Source organism: Choloepus didactylus, chromosome 10 (genome assembly GCF_015220235.1).
Source record: "Choloepus didactylus isolate mChoDid1 chromosome 10, mChoDid1.pri, whole genome shotgun sequence".
In the NCBI taxonomy this organism is placed as follows: Eukaryota; Metazoa; Chordata; class Mammalia; order Pilosa; family Megalonychidae; genus Choloepus; species Choloepus didactylus.
In genome coordinates this window covers 34,592,494-34,605,767 of record NC_051316.1, presented here as the reverse complement: position 1 = coordinate 34,605,767, position 13,274 = coordinate 34,592,494, and the positions used below count along the sequence as shown (strand labels likewise).

The 13,274-nt window shown below is 36.1% G+C and overlaps 1 pseudogene; it reads right to left on the bottom strand.

Moving 5' to 3' along the window:
• Nucleotides 1–11,256: 11,256 nt before the first annotated feature.
• On the bottom strand, nt 11,257–11,589 carry LOC119505732 (annotated as a pseudogene).
• Between the last annotated feature and the right edge of the window lie 1,685 nt (nt 11,590–13,274).

Genomic DNA, 13,274 nt, shown 5'->3' with positions numbered 1-13,274 from the left:
TTGATCTACTCATTTATTTTATTAGCCATTTCCTCCCCTGAACTGTAAGCTCTAAAATGACAAAGATCTTGTTTTTTCTTATTTACTCCCAAATCCAGTTTTTAGTACAAAGCTTGATACAAAATAGATGCTCAATCAATATTTGCTTATGAATAACTAAATTCCCTTCACTCTTGGTTCAAATTTTTCTTTAAGAGTTAAAACTCAGAGGAAAAGAATATGACACTGTCCCAGTTTGGATGTATTATGTCCCCCAAAATGCCATGTTCTTTGAGGCAATCTTCTGGGGGCAGATATATTAATGTTGATTAGGTTGGAATCCTTTGATTGAGTGTTTCCATGGAGATGTGACTCAATCAGCTGTGGGCAAGACCTCTGATTGTATAATTTCCATGGAGGTGTTACCCACCCATTTAGGGTGGGTCTTAATTGAATCACTGAAGTCCTATAAAAGTGTTTACAAACAGAAGGAGGTGCTGCAGCCAAGAGAGACACTTTGAAGAATGCAAAGCAGCTGAGAGTGGCATTTTGGAGAGCAGCTAAGAGCGACATTTTGAAGATGGCCGTTGAAAGCTGATGCTGACATTTTGGAGAACACCATTTTGAAACACAACCTGGGAGCAAGCAGACACCAGCCACGTGCCTTCCCAGCTAACAGAGGTTTTCCAGATGCCAATGGCCTTTCTCCAGTGAAGGTACCCAATTGTTGATGCCTTACCTTGGACACTTAATGGCCTTAAGACAGTAACTTTGTAACCAAATAAACCCCCTTTATAAAAGCCAATCCATTTCTGGTATTTTGCATAATGACAGCATTAGCAAACTGGAACAGACACCTATTCATTTTAGCAAAACAAAATTAAAGTACATGTAAATGTGTCATTCTGTAGGAGCTTGAGGAAATTACAAAACACCCCTCACCCTACAACATCAACAAGTTAAATTATGAAGTACTTTTCTACATGTCATCCTTACGTTTCCCTTGTACTTGACGTACCTGGACTTTTTTTAAAACACATTAAAATCTTCAGTATTTTTCACTTGATTCTTTTAAAAAGCATTCTTAATTCTGAATTTCATCATGCCATATAAAGACATCAGATTATAAAATGCTATTGTTATTTTGAGGAGGTTTGCTACTCATTGACTCTGTTGTTACACGCATATTTTCAAAGACTTAACTGATACATATGTTCAAAGACTTAACTGTTCTGCTCCTTCCCAATAGCAGAAGTCAAAGGAACATCATCACACTGACATAACTCCATGCAGCTGGAAATGAAGATTCAAGAGAACATACTAAAGCTCAATCATTTCATATTTTAAGGTCGCTTTCATGCTGTAGGAAAACTTAAACGTGGTAGTAGAAGAATGCCCCATCAAATGTTCGATTTATTCCCCATTATTGCATGCCAAACGTTGTGATAACAGAGGCTATACGCAATGAAATTTTGTATCATTTCCTATAAACAAAATATATACGGAGTACACAAAATTCAAATTTTATGTACTTTTGCTTCAAATAATCCCATTTGGATTCATTTTTGCCTTCTAAATAAGGCAAATAGCAATAGAGCACCCCTTACAGTTTTAGAATAAATATGGTCTCTACCTGTGATTGAAACTTGAGATGTATAGATATGAGCCCTCTGAAATTTTATGGGGGAAAAAAAAACCGTGAGTATTTTATGTACACTTTTTTTAGGGTATGTGGCCACAGATTTCAGCAGATTCTCATAATGGTTAAGAACATTAAAGGACCCCAAGGAAATTAGAAACAGGGAATAGATCTCAGTTGATACCATAGTATCAACATTATGTGCACCTTTTCTTGGTGCACAGCCCTTTTCCAGTATTCTCAGTTTAGCAAACACCCAAACCCCTGTTTTTTCATGTTTTCAGCCCCACCTCCTCTCTGACAAGGAGAGCCCTCTGGGTTGCTTTCGTGCTTGCTCCAGGTTTATCTGTGCTTGGAGGTTGTATTCTACAGACCGAATTTTTTAATTAAATCCACAATTGGTGTTTGTTTGAGCTACCCTCCCTTGCTCCTAGTAGCGAATGCTTCTTTTTCCCACAGGCAAGTGACTCCATGACTAACTGCCATGCCAACGGGGGAGGAGTGCCAGCCTCCACAGCTCGGATGAAGACCTTACTTACAGTTCTACACTCTGATCTTGGCCCTTCCACCCATTCCAGTTTGGTGTACAATGTGTGTATCTTCAAAGAAGTCCCCCAAACAGTTGTTCAAGACAGTTCCTGGCTATTTACTAGCTGCCCTAGAGGACAAACTAAATTTCACTCCTCCCTATGCCACCATCTTGCTCAGCCTCCTGCCATTTCCTCCTCTGGAGTTTGGAGGAGGTCTTAATTCAAGATAACATGTTGGTGTCACTAACATAGAGAATTTGAAACTAGGTCCTTTTAGTTCTAAAGCCCATTCTCTTAACCACCTTTGTACCTGCTTGGAAAATTAAGGACAGAAAGATTTTCTAAATCTTGCACTTAACAAAAATATCATTCATGTTATTCTATAACTTGCCTCAGTGCACACTTACTTCATCTAAAAAGATAACAAAGTTTTAAAGTGAGATGGTCAACACTGAAACATTGGCCATGCTTGTACATAGAAGAAGATATAAAGATATAGTATATACATAAGCAATATACCTACTGAAAATTTCTGGAAGGATATTGAGGAAAAAATGGAGTTTTGTCTGGAGAGGATTATTTGAACTGGGAGAAAGATTCTTATTTTTCTTACATTCTTCTGCTTATCTTGAATATAGGGTACAATGGTATTGAAAAATAATTTTACTTCATATCTGTAACAATGAAAATTCTAAAACTTGGGGAAACAATACTGTACTTTGAATATTATTGTAAAGTTGTTTGTAGGACTATTATATAAAACAGTGAAAATTGGAGACAACATAAATGTATAATTTAAGAAATGGTCAAATAATGTTTTTATCAAAACATTTAAAAAAAAGAACATTAAATTGATTAAGAACTAGTGACCCACTCTCCTTCTCCAGACATGAGGAAAGGGTAAGAATGTCCTCAAAAGAAGGACTTGGTGACATGCCACTCAGAAAAGGCTATCTGTTCAGGATTGTGCAGGGATGAGAGTCTCTTGAAACCAGATGTTTTTCTAAATTCCTTTCCAATCCTAAATTTAAGAGAGGTCATTACCAGTGAATTCAGTTTTCACTGCTATGGCAAGTCCCTACCTGGATAAATGCAAGAGCCTGAAAGAAATAAGAGAACCCTAGTTTTCTTCATCTGTTCACTTTCATCTATTAGGATAGGGTATGCATGGCTTCTTTTTGAAACTGAAATGTATGTTATGGACACCCACAGTACATTAAATACACATTTTCTTAACAATACAGACACATTTTAAATTTATGAATCATCAGTTTTGTGGCATGATTCAAAATTTTACTTGTCTTATAAAAATATGTCTTGAAAAAGATTTCTAATAATACAAACTAGAGGAACCATAGCCCTATTTTTCTCTTGGTCATGACATAACAATTCTGCTGCTATAAAAATTAGTTATGTCTACGGTCCCTAAAATGTTTAACAATCACTGAATGACAGGCAGCTCTTGAAATCACTTCTACCTAAATATAATCATTTTCTTGTAATAGACAGAACAATGTCCAATATTCACTTATGTCCAATGGATTTTTTTTGTTTTGTTTTTCCTCGTTAAGATTATGTGCTTTTGATTAGAAAACAAGTAACAATATTTAAAGAATTCTAGCCCAGCCATGCAGGATTTGATTTTGTGTCTAAAAGGAGTTCTGAACCTTGGATATTAAGAAGAAATTGTTTCTTTATACAAAGAGATTATTTCAAAAGAAAAAAAATGTGATTATATAATCTGATAGAGAAGATTTCTCTTTTACCAGTAATTGACCAATAATTTCCTTTTAATGCCTCGGAAATTACTTTTTGCCTTCAGAAGAAATAGGACAAACATGCTTTGCTCAATTCTCTAACCTCCAGATTAGAAAAATAAAATATTCCAAGCTGTCATATGTGAGGTATCACTGACAAACCAAAACTGATCACAAAATTGAGCTTAGTGTTGGTTAGCTGATAATTTGTTATCATTTTAGATGAAGTAAGTGTACACTGAGGCAAGTTATAGAATAACATGACTGATATTTTTATTAAGTGCAAGATTTAGAAAATCTTTCTGTCCTTAATTTTCCAAGCAGGTACAAAGGTGGTTAAGAGAATGGGCTTTAGAACTAAAAGGACCTAGGTTCAAATTCTTTATGTTAGTGACACCAACATTTTATCTTGAACTAAGACCTCCTCCAAACTCCAGATTCATATATGATCTGTGTACTCCATATCTTCACTTGAATACTAGCAGGTGTTTCAGGCTTACATGTCCAAAGTCAAACTCCTGGTTTTTCCCCCCAAAACCTGCTCCTCCCCACAGCCTTTCCCATCTCAGTAAATGGCAACTCCATCCTTCCAGATGTTCAAGACAGAAACCATAACAAGTAAACAAAATTATCCTTAACTTTTCTTTTTTCATACCACATTCAGTATACGAGCACAATGTACTGACCCTGCACTCAAATACTGGCAGAACCTGACCAATTCTGACTGTCTAGCCATTACCATGCTGATTCAAGTGAACATCATCTCATGCCCAAGTTATTGCAATAGCCGAACTTTATCTCTCTGCTTTACCCCTCAATTCTTTCTGCCATTCTTCTTATAACACAACAGCCAGAGTGACACTGTTAGCACTTTATAAGTCAAAAATCCCCCAGTGGCTGCCTATTTCATTCACTCCATACCATGGCCATCAAAGACTTGTTCCCTAACCTCCAATGTCAGAGAAAGTGGAACTCACCAGTCTTTCTATTCTTTAAGTTTCCCAGATGCCTTGGAGTTAGGTAGGGCCAAGGAATAGCACTATCATACAACACTCCATCTACCAACATACTTATGCTCTTATGTAACAATCAAGGAGTCCAGGTTTTCCAAATAATTCCATTACAAGATGGCCGGGCTTCTATCAATGTGGGACTCTAAGTGATTATGTCGAGCAGAGCCTCTAACAATCTAAGATGGACATGTAGCATGAAATGAACTTTTGCTTTGTTAATCAACTAAGATTTAAAAGTAAAGGTGCACAGTAACATTGTAATATGCTTCCATTAATAGTAATAAAGGCAATATACAAAAGCTAAATATCTGTAAGAGGGGGATATAAAGGAGGGATATGGAATTCTTGGTGGTGGTGGTGGTGTTGTATCACCTTTTCATTGCATTTTATTTTTTTCTTCTTTTTCATTCTTCATTTTTTTCCTCCTCTTCCTCTTTCATTAAGGAAGAAATGGAAATGTCCTCATATACATTGTAGTGGTAAATGCACAACTATGTGATTATACTAAGAATTATTGATGTTTACTTAGGATGTATTGTATGGTGTGTAAAAAAAAAGTAAACAGAGAGATACAAGTGCTGGAGAAAATGTGGAGAGAGGGATGTACCTATTCACTGTTGATGGGGAAGGAGAATGGTGAAGCCCATCTAGAGGGGAGTGTGGTGGTTCCACAGGAAGCTAACTATGGTGTTGCAATATGGTCCTGCAACCCATAATGTTATTGGTTGTATACTTGGAAGAACTGAGAGCGGGGACTCAAGTGGACCTTTGCACACTGGTGTTTGTGGGGGCAGTATTCATGCTTTGCAATGAATGGAAGTGGCCTAAGGGTACATCAACTGATAAACTGAATGGTGAACTGTGATTATACATACAAGCGATACTGAGTAGCAGCAAGAAGGAAGCAAACAAGACGGACATGTAGCATGAAATGAACTTTTGTTTTGTTAATCAAAAACAAAAATGGACCTTGAGGACAGTAGATTGAGTGAAATAAGCCAGAAATGAAGACAAACATTTTAATGCCTCACTAATATGAATTACATACAATGTGCAAACTCTGAGAGTTGAGTCTGAAAGCATAGGTTTTCAGGGAAAGGCTTATGTAAAGGTTCCTAGATTGTAAGTTCTTACAGCAGTCACATCTATTCATGAGTTGTAACAGTTATTCTAAATTCTGAGATGCTGAGCCATTTGCATGTGACCTGATCGGTCCCTGGTGCTATGGGAGTCTGTGTGGGGCCTGGGACTCAGAGCCAGAGTTCAGCATCTGTGAGTGTCGGCATTGCCCCATGCAGCAACTGTTAAAGAGGCTGAAAAGATCAGACTTAGATTAGCTATATGAACGAAATTGTCTGGGTTGAGATTGGGGTAGATCAGACTAAATGATATTAACTGTGTTTAAAAATTTGGCTTCTGTGTAGGACCAAAGGAAGACATGTTTCTTTGGTGCAAAATTTATATTTTCTGTAGCAAACTATATAAATTAACTTGTATGGCCAATTTACTCAAACACCATAATTACATGGAACCTTGAATAGAGAGTGAGATCTAGTTGGTTTATACAGATTAGCGTGAAGCCCTGATACATCCCAGAGTAATTTGTGTAGAGAATAAAAAGTATTCTCAAAGCTCCCCTTGAGGGACTGGGGGAAAATGTGGAAATATTGAACTTCCCCAGCTGAGGAATTCCTGATATTCTCAAAAGCATTGGGGACTACCAGTTTAGTAGCCTGAGCCCTCGATCTTTGGGCTTGCCATTATGAAGCTTGCAAAGGAGAGGCTAAACCTGCTTATAATTGTGCCTAAGAGTTACCCCCAGAGAACCTCTTTTGTTGCTCAGATGTGGCCTCTCTCTCTTAGCCAACTCCACAGGTAAACTCACTGCCTCCCCACTACATGGGACATGACTCCCAGGGGTGTAACTCTTCCTGGCAACATGGGCTGTGACTCCCAGGGATGAGCCTGGACCTGGCTTTGCAGGATTGAGAAAGCCTTCTGGACCAAAAGGGGTCCAGAAATAAAGTTTCAGTGGCTGAGAGATTTCAAATGGAGTCAAGAGGTCATCCTGGAGGTAACTCTTACACATTATAGAGATATCCCTTTTTAGCTTTTAGTTTATTAGAATAACTAGAAGGAAATACTTAAAACTGTTGAATGGCAATCCAGTATCCTTGATTCTTGAAGACAACTATATAACTATATAGCTTATGTGGTGTGACCATGTGATTGTGAAGACCTTGTGGCTCACACTCCCTTTACCCAGTGTATGGACAAATGAGTAGAAAAATGGGGACAAAAAGTAAATGAATAATAGGGAGGGAAGAGGAGTATAGGATGTTTTGGGTGCTCCTTTTTACTTTTGTTTTTATTCTTATTCTTATTTTTTGGTGTAATGAAAATGTTCAAAAATTGACTGGGGTAATGAATGCACAACTATATGATGATACTGGGAGCAACTGTTGCATACTTTGGATAATTATTTGGTATGTAAATGTATTTCAATAAAATTGTATTTAAAAAAAAGTAAAGGTGCTACCAAAACTTAACCTAGCCTATAATACGCTCCATTACTGTTCTGACGTTATCTCCTATCACAATCCCACTCTGCACACACCAGTACTCTCCCACTCAGCAGCTTCTACTACTGCTATTCCCTCTAACTGCAATGGTCTTTACCAATCTCTTTACTTGATATAGGTTTATTCAGATTTTTTATTTCATCTTGAGTCGGTTTCAGTAGTTTGTATGTTTCTAGGAATGTCTCCATTTCATCTAGGTTATCTAATGCCTTGACATAAAGTTATTCATAATATTCTTTTATAATCCTTTCTATTTCTGTAAGACCAGTAGTAATGTTCCCTCTTTCATTCTTCATTTCAGAAATTTGAGTCTTTTCTCTTTTTTTCTCAGTAAGACTAACCAATTTAGTTGATTTTTTTCAAATAACCAACTTTTGGTTTTGTTGATTTTCTCTCATTTTCCTATTCTCCATTTCATTTATTTCCACTATAATATTTATAATTTCCTTCCTTCTGCTTGTTTTGGGTTTAGTTTCCTCTTCTTTTTTAGTCTCTTAAAGTGAAAATTTAGGTTATTGGTTTAATATCTTTCTTCTTTTGTTTTTACAGCTATTAATTTCCCTCTAAGCACTGCTTTAATTGTATCCCATAAGTTATGGTATGTTGTATCTTCATTTTCATTCATCTCAAAATATTTTCTAATTTCTCTTGTGATTTTTTTTTGGGGGGTCCCTTGGTTAGCAATTGTGTTGCTTAGTTTCCACATATTTGTGAATTTTCCATATTTCCTTTTGTTCTGGATTTATAGTTTAATTTAATTGTGGTCAGAGAACATACTTGTATATTTTAATACTTTTAAGTTTATTGAGGCTTGTTTTACAGTCTAACATGTGGTCTATCATGAGGAATAACATGTGCAGGTGATTAGAGTATCTACCCTCCTGTTGTTAAACAGAGTGTTCTATAGATGTTTGTTAGGTCCAGTTGATTTACGATATTGTTCAAGTCTTTTGTTCCCTGTTGATCTTCTATCTAGTTGTTCTATCCATTATTGAAAGTGGAGTATTGAACTCTTCAACTATTATTGATAGTCTCTTTCTTTTTTTCAATTTCATCAACTTTGCTTCATTCTTATTGGGTTTCCATTGTTATGTACAAATATGTTCATAATTGTTATACTTCCAAGATGTATTGGCCCTTTTATCATTATAAAATTTAATTCTTTGTCTCTAATAACACTTTTTGTCTTAAAGTCTATTTTTCCGACATTGGTATAGCCATTTTGGCCTTCTTTTAATTACTGTTTGTATGATGTATCCTTTCTTCAACCTTTTACTTTCAATCTATTTGTGTCTCTTAATCTAAAGTATCCATTTTGCAGCAGGATAAAGTTAGAACATGTTTTTACAATCCATTCTGTCAATTTCGGCCTTTGATTGAAGTATTTAATCCATTTATATTTAAGGTAATTATTGACAAGGAAGGGTTTACTTCTTCCATTTTGCTTTTTATTTTCTATATGTCTTATATCTTTTATGTTCCTCTATTCCTCCATTCTGCCTTCTTTTGTAGTAAATGGATAAATTCTTACGTGCCACTTTAATTCCTTTATAATTATTATCACTATATTTTTGTGTTATTTTCTTAATCATTGTCCTGGGGATTAAAACTAAGATCTTAATTATAACAATCTAGTTAATATTAATACCAAGTTAATTTCAACAGAACACAAAAACTTTGTTTCTAGATAGCTGTTGCCTCAACCTGCTTTGTGCTATTATTGTCAAACAAACTAAGTCTTTATATATCAAAAGCTCAGCAATGCAGTTTTATAATTATTGCTTTATTCAATTGCTTTTTATATCAGATAGAAGAGTTGCAAACTATATCTATATCTATATCTATATCTATATCTATACACACACACACACACACACATATACAGTCTTTCACCTTTACCTATGCAATTACCTTTACTTTTTTATTTGCTTGTGTGGTTTTGAGTTACTGTCTGGTGTCCTTTCATTTCAGCCTGAAGAACATCCTTTAGTGTTTCTTGTAGAGTGGTTCTGCTACCAACAAATTCTCTCAGTTTTTGTTTGATGAGAAATCATCTGCTAATCTTTTTGAGGCTCTTTTTATGTGATGAGCTGCTTCTCTCTTGTGGCTTTCAAGATTCTCTTTTCATCATTGGCTTTTGACAAATTGATTATGATGTGTGCAGGTGTGAGTTTCTTTTATTTATCCTATTTGGAGATCACTGAGTTACTTGGAAGTGCAGATTAATATTTCTATTGAATTTGGGAAGTTTTTGGCCATTATATCTTCAGATTCTTTCTGCCCCTTTCTTTCTCTTCTTTATTGGTGGCTCCCATTATGCATATGTTGGTATGTTTAGTGGTGCCTGAGGCCCTGTTCAGTTTTCTGCATTCTCTTTTCTTTTTATTCCTCAAACTGGATAATCTCAACTGACCTATCTTTAAGTTCACTGACTCTTCAGCTCAAATCTGCTGTTGAGTTTCTCTTGTGGATTATTCATTTCAGTTATTGTATTTTCCAACTCCAGAAAGTTGACTCTTTTTTTATATAATTCCTTTCTTTTTTATTTTCTATTTGGTGAAACATCATTCTCATGCTTTCTCTTTCTTAATTCTTTAGGCATGGTTTACTTTAGTTCTTTGAACATATTTATAATAGCTAATTTAAAATCTTTGTGTAGTAAGTCCAATGTCTGGGTTTCCTAAGAGACAGTTTCTACTGACTGATTTTTTTCCCTGTATATGGGTCATACTTTCCTATTCCTTTGCATTTCTTACAATTTTTGTTGAAAACTGGACATTTTAAGTAATATAATGTGGCAAATCTTCAAATCAGTTTTCCCTTCAGGGTTAATTGTTGCTGCTGCTGCTGCTGTTTGTTTAGTGACTTTCCTGAACTAATCCTGTAAAGTCTGTGTTCTTTGTCATGTGATTCCACTGAAGCCTGATCAGTTATCTTACTGATCAGCTAATTGTTGGGTAGAAATTCCCTTAAATGCCTGGAGTGAGTAAATCTCCCTGCCTTTTCTGAGGGCTTGTTGGGATGTGCTGTCAATGCCCTGGTCATTTACAACTTGGCCTTAACCTTCATTTTCTGCTTGTGCAGAGCCTCAAAGGCAGCCACAGGTAACAGATTATGGCCTTTTCAGATCTTTCCAAGCATGTACAGCTCTGCACATGTGCATGGCCTTCCTGATTCCCAAGAATATGGCAAAGCCTTTCAAAGCCATTCATGGACAGCCCACTTCCCAGCTTTTCCTCTTAGGTTTTTTCATTAGCTTCTTGTTTGCCCCCACTGTTCTCCCTGCATCTGGCAGCTGCATTGTTAAACAATTGCTGCTGATTGCTTTTGACAAACAATCTAAGGTAAAGGCGGTTCAGAGTGAGTGAGATCTTAGTTCAAATAAAAATGAACCCTGCAAGTAGGGATTTCCAAGGACTTCCAGACAGGTCAAATTAATGACAATTCTCTGGGAATGGAACTTTGCAGAAAGCTCTAAACCTGTTCTACCCTCACCAATGGATGCTAGGCTTCTGATTTTCCCTGCTACCATAGTTATAAGGCTATTGATTTTCAAGACCCCAAAGTATCTTATGGATAGGGAAGTGGAAATAGGGCAAGTTAAAACATCAAGAAACTCACTGTTCTTAACTGATATTCAGTTTTTTATCCTGAATAAGCACTCCTTGGTTTGTTTCAAGCCTTTAGCTAAATTCAAGAGTTCTGAAAAAGTTGATTTTTTTTTCACAATTTTATTTACTTATTTTTCAACAAAGTTTAAATCCTTGAGGGGTATAGCATCACATGGATTTGGTGTCCAATGGCCTTAGCAGGAAGGTTGCTTCAGAATTTGGCATGAACCATGCCACTACTTCCATGAGCACAAGTTACCTTTCCCCAGATTACTCTGGTTTTGTTAGGTTTGCCACCAAGAGTCACTGTGTTGTTTTTTGCTTTGTACACATAAGCACATCTCTTGCCTGAATAGAATTCAGTTTCATTTTGGGCATAAACGCCTTCAATTTTAAGAACACCTGTGTGCTCCCTCTGGTTCTGAAGGCCCCGCTTATAGCCAGCAAAAATGGCTTTGGACCACAACCTTCCAGACATATTTGCTGTTTTAGAAGTCCTCTTCCCAGCAGGCCTCCACAGGCTCCAAGATGGCAGAAAGAGAAGGGCCTTAAAAAGTTGATTTTGACCATTTTTGCCATTGTTCTCTTTGCTTTTATGAAGGAGTGGATTTTCAGAGATGTTTACTCTGTCATTCCAGAAGTGGTCTCTTCTTGCCTTTACTTTTAACTTCAATACAAATTGTTCCATTTTACCCTCAGTACTAATCCAGGTACAACATCAAATTTTTGCAATAGCACAGACTCCTTTAGTGCTAATCCATGGTACAGCATGAAACTTATGCAATAGCACAGAATTACCCCCTCCTCTCTTTTGGTTTACCAAAAAAGAATACCTGCTTCTCTATTATCAATGTCTACTAGGTCTAAGGAATTTAAACTGTGTGACTCCAGGGTTTGGGCTATATTTCTATCATATCAGTCAAAGTGAGGGACAAATTTTGACCACCTCAAATTCTCCAACTCCTCTTGATGGAATTGATACCTTAGGAATCTGTTCAACCAGTTACTGTTCATACTTCTAGGAAAAGTGTTATGTTTTCAGTTTGTAGGGAGGCAGCTCCTACTGAGAATACTGGAGATTCATAACATTGGAATCATGTAATTAACAGTACAACAGTACAATAAAACATGATCTTGGATTGACATCCAAAGCCTGATTCCCACATAAGAATATGAATCCAGGAACTTCCCAGGAGATGTGATCAACTTTAGTGTAGTTTTAGGTCATGAGAGTTACTGCTACACCCCCTCACCAAATATATATTTCTTCAAATATATATGTGTGTGTATGTGTATACCCCTTACCTTCTTCACATGTAAGAATTTTTCTTATTTCATACTTTTTCTACAAACTTATCATTATTAGTAAGGTTACTTTAATGCTTACATATCAACTTCAATTATTTCTATGCCTGAATATTTTGAGTTTTTAGTCACTTTACAGAATAACTGATGTTCTTTTATAAGAAAAACTTGTAGTTTTCAATATTTGAGTTTTTTTAGGGATGTGATCTGGAGAATTACTAAAAATGGAACACCATGGACAACCATCAAAGGAAAAGTATGCTTTGGGTTTGCAACAATTCATTTGACTAAGTTGAGTCACAGTCTTTTTAGAAGTATAGTTTTACCAAATTTTCCTGCACATTCTTTAGTAGTTATTAGTCTCAAATCTCTTAAGGCTATTTGTTGACTAGATTTATCTTGACAAATATTGACTTTACTAGTATTATTGCAGAGATCACTATTATTTGGATTTTTTCCTAGGAGTTGACAAAGAGTGATATATTCAACAGTTTTTCAAATTGTCAACACTAGCAAGAGCTTTAGAGAATTTATGATAGAGATAGAGTGATGATTGTCCCTAGAAAAGGTAGACTTAGACAAGTCAGAATTATTAGTAGGGAGAACATGAGAGGTTAGTTGGAAATGCATCCTAAGCCAGAGAAAGGGAAAACAACAACAAAGAGGATAGTATGCAAGAGTATGTTAAAGAGAATGCTCAGCTGCTCTTGGGTTAACAGCCAATTTCTGGGACTCTGCCTCCAAAAGTTCTCTGGTGAACTCATTTTAGATCTTTAACAGGTATAACTTTCCAATTCTTGTTGCACTGGTGATATTGTTTTAGTTGGGAAACATATCCAAGGATTCCTTCCTAGTAAT